We start from the raw sequence: 12,952 nt of genomic DNA on the forward strand, positions 1-12,952 counted from the left end.
ACCCAACCGCGTAAGGAACGCAAAATCCGGGAACATAACACCGGTATGACGGAAACTAGGGCGGCAAGAGTGGAACAAAACACCAGGCATAAGGCCGAGTCTTCCACCCTTTACCAAGTATATAGATGCATTAATTAAATAAGAGATATTGTGATATCCCAAAATAATCCTGTCCATCATGGAACAATCTTCAACTTCACCTGCAACTAACAATGCTATAAGAGGGGCTGAGCAAAGCGGTAACATAGCCAAGAACGGTTTGCTAGGAAGGGTGAAAAGGGTTAGAGGTTGACATGGCAATATGGGAGGCATGGTAAACAAGTGATAGGTAGCGCAACATAGCGATAGAACGGAGCAACTAGCAAGCAAAGATAGAAGTGATATCAAGGGTAATAGTCATCTTGCCTGAGATCCCGCAAGGAAGAAGAACGTGTCCATGAAGAAGACAAACGGACGTAGTCGCACGAATCCTCACAACTCTAGAACGAAACCGAAGCTAACGAGAGAAGTAAACCAGAAAGAAGCAAACAACATGGTAAACACACAAGCATAATCATGGCATGATGCACAATCAAGTATGATGCATGTCCGGTTTAATGAGGCATGGCATGGAAAGGTGCAACAAACAATACTACAAGTTAAGTGGAGCTCAATATGCAACAAGTTGCATATTAACGAAACACCATATTCAAATATTTAGTTCTCTCTCGTTTAGGCTAACCAACAATATTAAATGTTGTCAAACATGGCAAGAGGTGAAACATAATAAAACTAACTATTTAGGCAAGTTTAAGTGAGGCCGGAAACAACTAACAACAATTCCGGAAAATCCCCATATGTCATTTAGCAATTTAAAGCAAACACAATTTTAAACATTTTAAATGTTGTTATCATGATGCAGATGACATAATCAAGGTTTATGCAATTTTTATGAAAACGCTGACATGAGCAAGATATGAAACATTTGTTGCCCTGGCGGAAGGAAAAAGGTGCCACGGCGGTGAAACGGAAATGGTGCCACGGCAACATTCTGGTCCTAGTAACTCACGGAGATACCGGTGCAAAAGGAAGTGAGCGTGAGCGAGTCATGCAAGGATGGTGGAGTGCTCCCGAATTCCGGGTTCCCACGGGACGGCGCATGGCAAACGAGGAACGTGCAAAGACCTCTCTCGGACACGGTGCAAACACGAGCATCTCATACAACACATAAGCATTCGTTCATGGGCGGTCGTCTCGGGGTTATACCTTCGAAGCGTGCATTTTCGGGGTGGCACGAGTTCGTAGTGGAAGTAGTGGTACTCGTTTCGCAGATGAACTTCACGGATTCGAATCCCTTCGGGGTTGTCATGGTACTTGCGGTCTCGGCGACGGTAGTCGTTCACGTTTCGTAGTCGTACATGTCAACGATAGAGGTACTCGCGATCTTGGCGACGGTAGTTGTACACGTTTTTCATAGATGTCCGGGGTCGTCGGTAGAGGTACACACGTTGTGGTACTTGTCGGTCCAGTCTTGGTGTAGATGTACATGGCAAACGTAGTGGTACTAAGCGCCGGTCGTCGAGGGACTTGACGAAATCCACAGAGCCGGTGTGCTTGTTCAGGCGTCGGTCTTGCTGGAGGGGTACTTGGCGAATCCGCATAGTCGCACACAGGTCATAGTGGTACTTGGCAAAATCCACAGAGTGGTCTTGGCGTGCAGCGAACAACGGTACAGGAAGGCAAAGGCATGGCCGAAGGTGAGATTGCAGCGGCCTTGGGCGCAAAGGTGGTTGTAGCCACGAAAGGCCGTTGGAGAGGAAGCAGGGGCGCGAGGAGGGCCATGGCGGGCACGGGGCAAGGTGGTGGTGGATGCGGGCGAGCGGAGGCGCATCCTCCTCCCCGCTCGAACGAAGCAGAGGCGGGGCAGGGGGCTTGGACATGTAGAGGCGCTGGAGGTGACAGGCTCCTGGTCGAGAAGATGGCTCGGGCGCGGAACTTGAGGTGACGAAGACGAAGGGGAACGCGGCGAGGCGGACGGCAGCGGCTTGCTTGCCGGCATGGCTGGGCGCGGGGATGGCAGGGGCGTGGTCGCGGGGCTCGTGCAGTGCCATGGGAAGCAGGGCAGGGGCGACGATGGATCTGGTCCGGCGGCGAGGGAGGACTTGGAGGCGGGGCGACGAGCTCGATGCCCGCGGCGTCGCGACGGAAGGAGAAGGATGGCTGGGACAGGGAGATGGGGCCGACCGGATTGGAGCTTGAGGCGGCCGCGCTGTGGAGGGCCGGCCGAGGCCATGGACGACACGGCGGCTGCTAGCGATGGGGTTGAGGAGGCCGGGCGAGGCAGATACGACGGGGAGGCGAGGGACCGAGAGGAGCGTGGTGGCTGGCTGATGGAGAAGGGCGCGAGGCGCGCGGGGCGGCAGCCAGCAGCGGCTCCGGTGGCCGGCGGACGGAGCTCCAGGAGAGGTGGAGAAGCAGGAGGAGAGGCGGCGCGGGAGGAGGAGAGGGTCAGGCACGGGGTGACGAGGAGGCCGACGGGGCTCCGGCCTGGCTCTCTTCTCCGGCGAGGGCGGAGCGCGGGAGCAAGGGGAGGTCGAGGGCTGCGCGCTCGGGCTCGGGATCGAGGAGAGGGAGACGAGAGGATCGGGCGTAGGTTCGGGCGATGCGTGTGCGCAATGGGGATCGAGACGAAGGTACTTCCTGGCGGCGCAAGCGAGGGGAACGAGGAGGAGATGGGATCGAGCGATGCTCTCCCCTGCGGCTAGGGTTAGAGGGGTGGCTGGGCCTTGGGAGGCTGGCCCAGTGGAGAGGAAAATGGCCAGAGGCCTGGTGGGCTGACATAGGCCTAGCTGGGTCTCTCCCTCCGTTTCTTAAAGAAAACAGAGAAAAGAAAAAAAAGGATAGGGGTGATGCTTGGGTAGGAGGGTCACTTTCTCATACTCGCGAAGATGGGCTTGATCCATGAAAATAAAAGAGGCATGGTTGAAAGATTTAAATCCAAAACCATTTGAATTTAATTCGAATGGTATGGACTAGGACAACATTTTGGAAGAGTCCAAAAATGTTGAGAAATTTGGTGGAGCTTTGGAAAATGACGAAAGAATTTATGGGTAGAGTTGGAGACCAAGAATTGAGATAACAACGGCATGGGATATTTTGCAAGTGGGTTATGGTTAATTCCAAATAAATGGAATAATTTTACTATAGCTCCCTAATAATATTGAGAGGCTTTAATATGTTATAAAGAGAAATCACAAGTGAATTCCCTCGATTTAAAGAGATCAAAAGATCTATGCAATTTATTTAGTTGAGGTTTTAAAAAATTAATGATATGATGGCATGATGACATGATGCAATGCAAGAGATGGCATGATGAATGCACAAACAAAACAAATCACACGACGAAACTCGGAATAGCTGGAAGTCTTCTGGAGAGTCGGTCTCGGGGCGTTACAACACTCCACCACTACAAGAGGATCTCGTCCCGAGATCTAGGATGGCACCGGAGAGAAATGGAAGAGGAAGAGCAGAGGTAAAACTAAGTTGCTTCTTTGACAAATGAGTGAAACCATGAACCTTGAGAGGTTGAGCAATTTAAAAGGAGTACAATAGAGATGAACGAGATTGCAAACAATCGGTTAGAAAAAAGGAACAAGGAACATTACGAGAACTTGAAGGTTGCAAAGACATGAATCAAGAGTTTAATGGACAAGATAGAATTCGAAACCACTCCAGTTAAAGCAAGATGAGAGGGAAGAATTCGGGCAGCACTCCGGTTGAACATGGAAGGAATAGAACATGAACTTAAGAAGATGGGATGATACTTGATGAAATCAACAACACACTGCCTCCGGAACTATTGAAAGAATGGCACAAGGGGTAAGAAGGATTTCTGACAGCAATCCGGTTGAAAAGAGAGGCAAAACTTGATAAGATGAAAAGAACTTAAAAAAAACATGACACTCCGGTTGAATGGATAAGCATAAAAAGGACACGATCCTCACAATTCGAGATGATGAGTGAAGAGAGCAACATTACCATGCCTCCGGAAGAAAGAATAGAAGATAGACCATTGGAATAAAGGAATGGAGAAGAAAATGCCAACTTCTGCCACAAATGATCTTGGAAAGCACGCTTCCAAGAAGGTTAGAGTGGAGTTGTTGGAAAACCAACAACGAAACAAATAAGCTTGTAGTGGGCTTATGGAAAACATCTCAAAATTATGAGATGACAACCGGCCACTAACGGAAACAATTGCTTGCTTGAGATCAACGAAGAGATGAAAACTGCTTTCGCCGAGAGGATAGGAGAAAACTTGGATCATTGATAAGCACCACAATACAACATTCCTTAGGAAAGGCTTTAGGTGAAATCTATACCAAGATAACTCCAACAAAGAGATTGATGGATTTAAAATACCTCGTTCTTGACAACATGTGAATCGCGAAACAGGAATGGAAATTGTCAAGAATGATATAACACCATCTCAAAAGATAAGGTAGGATAATTGCACTTTGGAATGCAAGATGAAGAATGCTTGAATGCCTCAAAACAAAACATGTGTTGATCACCATGTTTAATTTTGAGTATAGCTTGGCGGATGTTAACTTCAAGAGAAATCTTGAAGAACAATTAAAGAATGAAAAGAATCCTTGACAAACCACCATGTAGAGCCTCCATGAAGAACTTCGGTAATAAAAGGGTGATAGAAAGAAAGGGAAGTTGAAAACACAAGGTGAATCCTTGCAATGATTTAGATAGAGCTTCGTGACGATATAACCGAGAAAACTTGGAACACCGGAAAAGAAAAAGATGAAACACTAGAGCCGAGAATTACTTCATCATGAACAATCTACGGAAGAAAAGAATTGAATCACCTAGAGGAAATAAGAATAAGATTTATTGTATGCTTATCCTTCATCAAATTAAATTGATGACAAGCAATGGATTTGACATACTACTTATTCTCATTGAAAAATGATTAAAGATAGAGATATAGCGCAAACTTGAGAAGTTATTGATGGAACCGCCGGTGGGATTTGGAAACAACGAATGAATTGATACAATAACAACGGAAGTGGAAAGTTGAAAGAACCACCGTAAGAAAAGAAAAGATAGCAGAACACCGGGAAGAGTTTGAAAACAAAAGAAGATACTTGAGAAATTTAGATACATGAGAACGAAGGGGTCATGAACTGATTAGATGATATTTGAACGATGCACCGGTAAGATTTGGAGAACGATATCTACACGCTGAGAATGAAGGATTATGACATGATGGCCTTCGGAGGAAAGAAACGGAAATAACTCATGAAATGCTCCGGATGGTAAGAAAAGAATTGTCACAATCAAAAATAATTATGAGGATGGCATAAAGCTAGAACCATGAATCTTCAAGAGAATGGACAAGATTTAAGAGAAATCCTTCTTCGGTCTTCAAAATCCGAGAATGACAGCGAGAAACACCACCATGAATTGTTGAGATACTCCAGGAGAATGAAAAACAAAAAGGTTGAGCCAATAATAAAAATAATTTGAAAGATCTTGGAGAAAGACATTTGACTGATGATAATTCATTCTTACGTCAAACTTTGCAATGAATTTGAGAATAACTCCGAAAAAACTAGAAGAGTTAGGTAAGATCCTGGGAAATGACTTGTGGGTTAGGGCCCACTAAAAGATACACCGTTGAACAATTGATTGAAAGGGGGGATTGCACCGGTTGAATTAAATGACTTGAATGAGATAATAATCTCCAAATATCTTGAACTGATTGAGAATGGAAAGACGAGCCTTCTGAGAAATATTCAACACTCGAGAACGAAGGAATAGCGAGAATTGAATGATTAAGAGATACACCGGCATAAGAAAGCACTTGAAATGAGAAAAATAATATGATCAACACCGAAAGCTTGAGTTAAATCCACCGGAGAAGAAAACGAGAATGAAGAATGATGAACTTGAAACTCCGTTAGTATCTTCTTGAGAATCACCGGATAAGAACATTGACGGAAAAGAATGGAGAGACTTCCCATCAATAAAATGGATACCCGATTAAGAAATCTGAGTCCTTGAAGTTAAGGGTGGGAGGGCGGGAAAACAAAGGCAACTTGGGGCAGATGGAATGGATACCGTTGAGAAAACTTAGAATTGATCTTGCGTATGTTGAAATGTTCGGATCCACTTGAAGAGAAGCACACCGATCGGAAAGAATTGGCATGACGACCTCGATGATCAAGAAGGATTAGTATTCACATAGCAATATGAGAACACCATTTAGGGAAGGTATGGATTCAACATTTGACTTTGAAGCAACTCGAATACCACAAATAAAACAAAACAAAGGATTTGGCTTGCAGAATAAGCCGGAAACAAACATATGATAGAGATTTCATCCGACGTTTTCGTGGTGGGGCCCACACGGGCTTGAGTGTACAACACCATCTTGTACAAGGCAGTGCACATGACATACGAAGTGTCCCCGAACCAGCATAGCCAAGGGTTCTTTAAGACACAACGAGACCAGTGTAAAAACGATCGTGGAAAGGCGGACCACTAGAAGTCGAACCCCAATCTCATATCATGCATCTGTCAGAAAGAAAAACAAAAGGCTAGAGCTACTTGAATTCCCACCTATAAAACTCCCGAAACTTTCTGGTTATGCAATATGGTGTTGGGGATACAGGGGAAGCAATATATCTCACCCAAACTAACAATCCCTACATCCAGCTGTATCCATCCGTCAACACATAACCAAGAAAACTCCGGAAATCGTGTACCACAACCTTCGAAAAGCATCCGTTATACGAGCTATGGCAATACTCCCGAACTCCCGCCCCAGTACTGGGTGGCGTCGAGGTTATCTCACTAACAACTTCATAAAAGAGATTTTCGATGTCGGCAAAACTCAGGTATTCCAGAACTGCAACGATAAAATTGTGACGACAAAACCTCGGAGCTCAACTCCCCGGGTCAATGCCACATAATAGACAGGAGGCACCAAGAACAATGTTCTCGTCACAAAACCATCGGAACGATTCCAAGATACCCGCGTGATCCTAAAAAAAATTAGTGAAATTTGAGGAGAGGAAAGTCAAAACATCTACGTCAGGAGACCTCACCAGAGCGACGAAGGGACTAAGGAGTAAAAAGAATCCTACTCTCCGATATACAATCCTAAGACTCAAAACATTTTTGATCTAGACACAACAACACTAGCAATCAATCAAGCAGGGGGATCCTAAGTCGGGGATGGCTCTGATTACCAACTTGTAACACCCACGATGCGGCTATATCTCCCACGTGTCGAAGCATGACTTAGAGGCATAACCGCATTGTGGTTTTGTCGCAAGAAGGGCCATCTTCAGACAATCCCATGTAATGAACAAGACTGGGATAAAGAGTTGGCTTACAATCGCCACTTCACACAATGAACATATAATTTATACATCATTCAGAACACACACATAGTCCGACTACGGACGAAGCCAAAAGAAAAGAAGATAACCCAACTGCTAGATCCCTGATCGTCCCAACTAGGCTCCACTACTGATCAACATGAAGCGATACATAGCAACGACCAAGGTCTTCGTTGAGCTCCCATCTGAGCTCGGTTGCATCACCTGCACTGGTATCATCGGCACCTGCAACTGTTGTGATAGTATCGGGTGTGTCACGAGGACTCAGCAATCTCAAAACCCGCGAGATCAAGACTATTTAAGCTTATGGGTAGGAAGTGGTAATGAGGTGGAGTAGCAACAAGCACTAAGCATATATGGTGGCTAACATACGCAAATAAGAGCGAGAAGAGAGCAAATGGAACGGTCGTGAAGCTAGCAATGATCAAGAAGTGATCCTGAACTCCTACTTACGTCAAACATAACCCAAAACCGTGTTCACTTCCCGGACTCCGCCGAAAAGAGACCATCACGGCTACACACGCGGTTGATGCGTTTTAATTCGGATCTGGTGTCAAGTTATCTACAACCGGACATTAACAAATTCCCACCTGCCACATAACCGCGGGCATGGCTTTCGAAAGTTTAAACCCTGTAGGGGTGTCCCAACTTAGCCCATGATAAGCTCTCGCGATCAACGAAGGATATACCTTCTCCCAGGAAGACCCGATCAGACTCGGAATCTCGGTTTACAAGACATTTCGACAATGGTAAAACAAGACCAGCAAAACCACCCGCTGTGCCGACAAATCCCGATAGGAGCTGCACATATCTCGTTCTCAGGGCACACCGGATAAGCGAAGCGTACAGGTACCGACGTAATCCAAGTTGCCAAGGAATGGTCCCGCACGGTGCTGTAGTTTGGACCAACACTCGGAGGAGCACTGGCCCGAGGGGTCAAATAAAGATGACCCTTGAGTCTGCAGAACCCAAGGGAAAAAGGCTTAGGTGGCAAATGTTAAAACCAATGTTGGGCCTTGCTGGAGGAGTTTTATTCAAAGCGAACTGTCAAGGGGGTCCCATAAATCACCCAACCGCGTAAGGAACGCAAAATCCGGGAACATAACACCGGTATGACGGAAACTAGGGCGGCAAGAGTGGAACAAAACACCAGGCATAAGGCCGAGTCTTCCACCCTTTACCAAGTATATAGATGCATTAATTAAATAAGAGATATTGTGATATCCCAAAATAATCCTGTCCATCATGGAACAATCTTCAACTTCACCTGCAACTAACAATGCTATAAGAGGGGCTGAGCAAAGCGGTAACATAGCCAAACAACGGTTTGCTAGGAAGGGTGAAAAAGGTTAGAGGCTGACATGGCAATATGGGAGGCATGGTAAACAAGTGATAGGTAGCGCAACATAGCGATAGAATGGAGCAACTAGCAAGCAAAGATAGAAGTGATATCGAGGGTAATAGTCATCTTGCCTGAGATCCCGCAAGGAAGAAGAACGAGTCCATGAAGAAGACAAACGGACGTAGTCGCATGAATCCTCACAACTCTAGAACGAAAACGAAGCTAACGAGAGAAGTAAACCGGAAAGAAGCAAACAACATGGTAAACACACAAGCATAATCATGGCATGATGCACAATCAAGTATGATGCATGTCCGGTTTAATGAGGCATGGCATGGCAAAGTGCAACAAACAATACTACAAGTTAAGTGGAGCTCAATATGCAACAAGTTGCATATTGACGAAACACCACATTCAAATATTTAGTTCTCTCTCGTTTAGGCTAACCAACAATATTAAATGTTGTCAAACATGGCAAGAGGTGAAACATAATAAAACTAACTATTTAGGCAAGTTTAAGTGAGGCCGGAAACAACTAACAACAATTCCAGAAAATCCCCATATGTCATTTAGCAATTTAAAGCAAACACAATTTTAAACATTTTAAATGTTGTTATCATGATGTAGATGACATAATCAAGGTTTATGCAATTTTTACGAAAATGTTGACATGAGCAAGATATGAAACATTTGTCGCCATGGCGGAAGGAAAAAGGTGCCACGGCGGTGAAACGGAAATGGTGCCACGGCAACATTCTGGTCCTGGTAACTCACGGAGATACCGGTGCAAAAGGAAGTGAGCGTGAGCGAGCCATGCAAGGATGGTGGGGTGCTCCCGAATTCCGGGTTCCCACGGGACGGCGGCATGGCAAACAAGGAACGTGCAAAGACCTCTCTCGGACATGGTGCAAGCACGAGCATCCCATACAACACATAAGCATTCGTTCACGGGCGGCCATCTCGGGGTTATACCTTCGAAGCGTGCAATTTCGGGGTGGAACGAGTTCGTAGTGGAAGTAGTGGTACTCGTTTCGTAGATGAATTGACGGATTCAAATCCCTTCGGGGTTGTCGTGGTACTTGCGGTCTCGGCGATGGTAGTCGTTCACGTTTCGTAGTCGTACATGTCGACGGTAGAGGTACTCGCGATCTTGGCGACGGTAGTTGTACACGTTTTTCGTAGATGTCCGGGGTCGTCGGTAGAGGTACACACGTTGTCGGGGTACTTGTCGGTCCGGTCTTGGTGTAGATGTACATGGCAAACATAGTGGTACTAAGCGCCGGTCGTTTAGGGACTTGCCGAAATCCACAGAGCCGGTGTGCTTGTTCAGGCGTCGGTCTTGCTGGAGGGGTACTTGGCGAATCCGCATAGTCGCACACAGGTCATAGTGGTACTTGGAAAAAGCCACAGGGTGGTCTTGGCGTGCAGCGAACAACGGTACAGGAAGGCAAAGGCATGGCCGAAGGTGAGATTGCAGCGACCTTGGGCGCAAAGGTGGTTGTAGCCACGAAAGGCCGTTGGAGAGGAAGCAGGGGTGCGAGGAGGTCCATGGCGAGCACGGGGCAAGGTGGTGGTGGATGCGGGCGAGCGGAGGCGCATCCTCCATCCTGCTCGAATGAAGCAGTGGCGGGGCAGGGGGCTTGGACATGTAGAGGCACTGGAGGTGACGGGCGCCTGGTCGAGCAAAGTGCTCGGGCGCGGAACTTGAGGTGACGAAGATGAAGGGGAACGCGGCGAGGCGGACGGCAGCGGCTTGCTCGCCGGCATGGCTGGCCGCAGGGACGGTAAGGGCGTGGTCGCGGGGCTCGTGCATCGCCATGGGAAGCAGGGCAGGGGCGACGATGGATCTGGTCCGACGGCAAGGGAGGACTTGGAGGTGGGGCAACGAGCTCGATGCCCGCGGTGTCGCGAGGGAAGGAGAAGGACGACTGGGACTGGGCGATGGGGCCGACCAGATTGGAGCTTGAGGCGGCGGCACTGTGGAGGTCTGGCCGACGCCATGGACGACACGGCGGCTGCTAGCGATGAGGTTCAGGAGGCCGGGCGAGGCAGATACGACGGGGAGGCGAGGGACCGACAGGAGCGTGGTGACTGGCTGATGGAGAAGGGCGCGAAGCGCGCGGGGCGGCAGCCAGTAGCGGCTCCGGCGGCCGGCGGACGGAGCTCCAGGAGAGGTGGAGAAGCAGGAGGAGAGGCGGCGCGGGAGGAGGAGAGGGTCAGGCGCGGGGCGACGAGGAGGCCGACGGGGCTCCGGCCTGGCTCTCTTCTCCGGCGAGGGCGGAGCGCGGGAGCAAGGGGAGGTCGAGGGCTGCGCGCTCGGGCTCGGGATCGAGGAGAGGGAGACGAGAGGATCGGGCGCAGGTTCGGGCGATGCGTGTGCGCGATGGGGATCGAGACGAAGGTACTTCCTGGCGGCGCAAGGGAGGGGAACAAGGAGGAGATGGGATCGAGCGATGCTCTCCCCTGCGGCTAGGGTTAGAGGGGTGGCTGGGCCTTGGGAGGCCGGCCCAGTGGAGAGGAAAATGGCCAGAGGCCTGGTGGGCTGACATAGGCCTAGCTGGGTCTCTCCCTCCGTTTCTTAAAGAAAACAGAGATAAGAAAAAAAGGATAGGGGTGATGCTTGGGTAGGAGGGTCACTTTCTCATACTCGCGAAGATGGGCTTGATCCATGAAAATAAAAGAGGTATGGTTGAAAGTTTAAATCCGAAACCATTTGAATTTAATTCGAATGGTATGGACTAAGACAACATTTTGGAAGAGTCCAAAAATGTTGAGAAATTTGGTGGAGCTCGGGAAAATGACGAAATAATTTATGGGTAGAGTTGGAGACCAAGAATTGAGATAACAACGGCATGGGATATTTTGCAAGTGGGTTATGGTTAATTCCAAATAAATGGAATAATTTTATTATAGCTCCCTAATAATATTGAGAGGCTTTAATATGTTATAAAGAGAAATCACAAGTGAATTCCCTCGATTTAAATAGATCAAAAGATCTATGCAATTTATTTAGTTGAGGTTTTAAAAAATTAATGATATGATGGCATGATGACATGATGCAATGCAAGAGATGGCAAGATGAATGCACAAACAAAACAAATCACATGACGTACTCGGAATAGCTGGAAGTCTTCTGGAGCATCGGTCTCGGGGCGTTACATGCATCAAACACTGGTGGTTGTTTCTTGTTGTAAGTGAATGCAACGAAAAGACCCGGAAATAACGAATAATGAGAAAATTTATTTAAATAGACATTTCGTGCTCATTTCCAAATTTATGCTTAGTTATTCCCATCATCCGGTATTCTTCTCCAGTGTAGGCTAGCTGCTGGAACCCACCGAGTTCAAATCCGAGTTAGGAAATTAGACTCTGAGATATCGACCGATGCGACGCTACACCGGAAAGACTAAAGAAAGGTATGTATTTTAGTCACATGAATTTCGCGAATTGAAAATTTGGGCAAGTTGACTCAACTCTTTTTTCCGATAAAAGGTTTCCCACGAGCCCCCTTCCAAAAGGAATATAAGGCGCAAGCTAGACCTATTCAATAAATCAAGTCTAGCTTTGCCAACTATTTGAAAAGGAAGATTCGAACAGGAAACTAATTCAACGGAAAAGAAAGCTAAGCTCAAGACAGGACTAGAGGAGTGGGCTCCACTCTGTGAGATCTTGTTTTCCCCTCTCGGGTAGATCTATCCTCATCTCTACGGTTCCCAGTACCCACTCAGTTGCTCCAGTCACGCCTCTCGGATTCACTCCTCGAGGCTAGGAACAGTCCTGCGGCACCGGGTCGATACGTACTAAAGTCCATGTCTCCCCTATCCGGGGCATACGGCTGCTGACTCTACTTAAGAAGCCTAGAACCCCGGACTGCTGGCTTTCGCTCTTACCCATGAAGGGATAAGAGCTCAGAGCCCTGGCTTTCCTGACTAGAGCTGATTCGTGGGTCCTGTTCTCCTACGTTCTGAGGAACGATCTACCTCCGTTCCTTCCCTTCAACAACATCCCTCTCCATTCCGGATAAGGGAATCGAAGGACTTAAATGAGAGAATAAGGCAAGCCCAAGCATTTTCAATTCCTAATTTAAGTATATATATATATACCTTTCCGTGTAGCAGAGCAGAGGGAGAGGAGCCCTCGTCCATACGATGGCCGGGAATAGAGGGGGAAGCTAATTACACTGTTTGGTTTCCTAACATAGGACTGAGCATGT

This window comes from Triticum dicoccoides, chromosome 2B (genome assembly GCF_002162155.2).
Source record: "Triticum dicoccoides isolate Atlit2015 ecotype Zavitan chromosome 2B, WEW_v2.0, whole genome shotgun sequence".
In the NCBI taxonomy this organism is placed as follows: Eukaryota; Viridiplantae; Streptophyta; class Magnoliopsida; order Poales; family Poaceae; genus Triticum; species Triticum dicoccoides.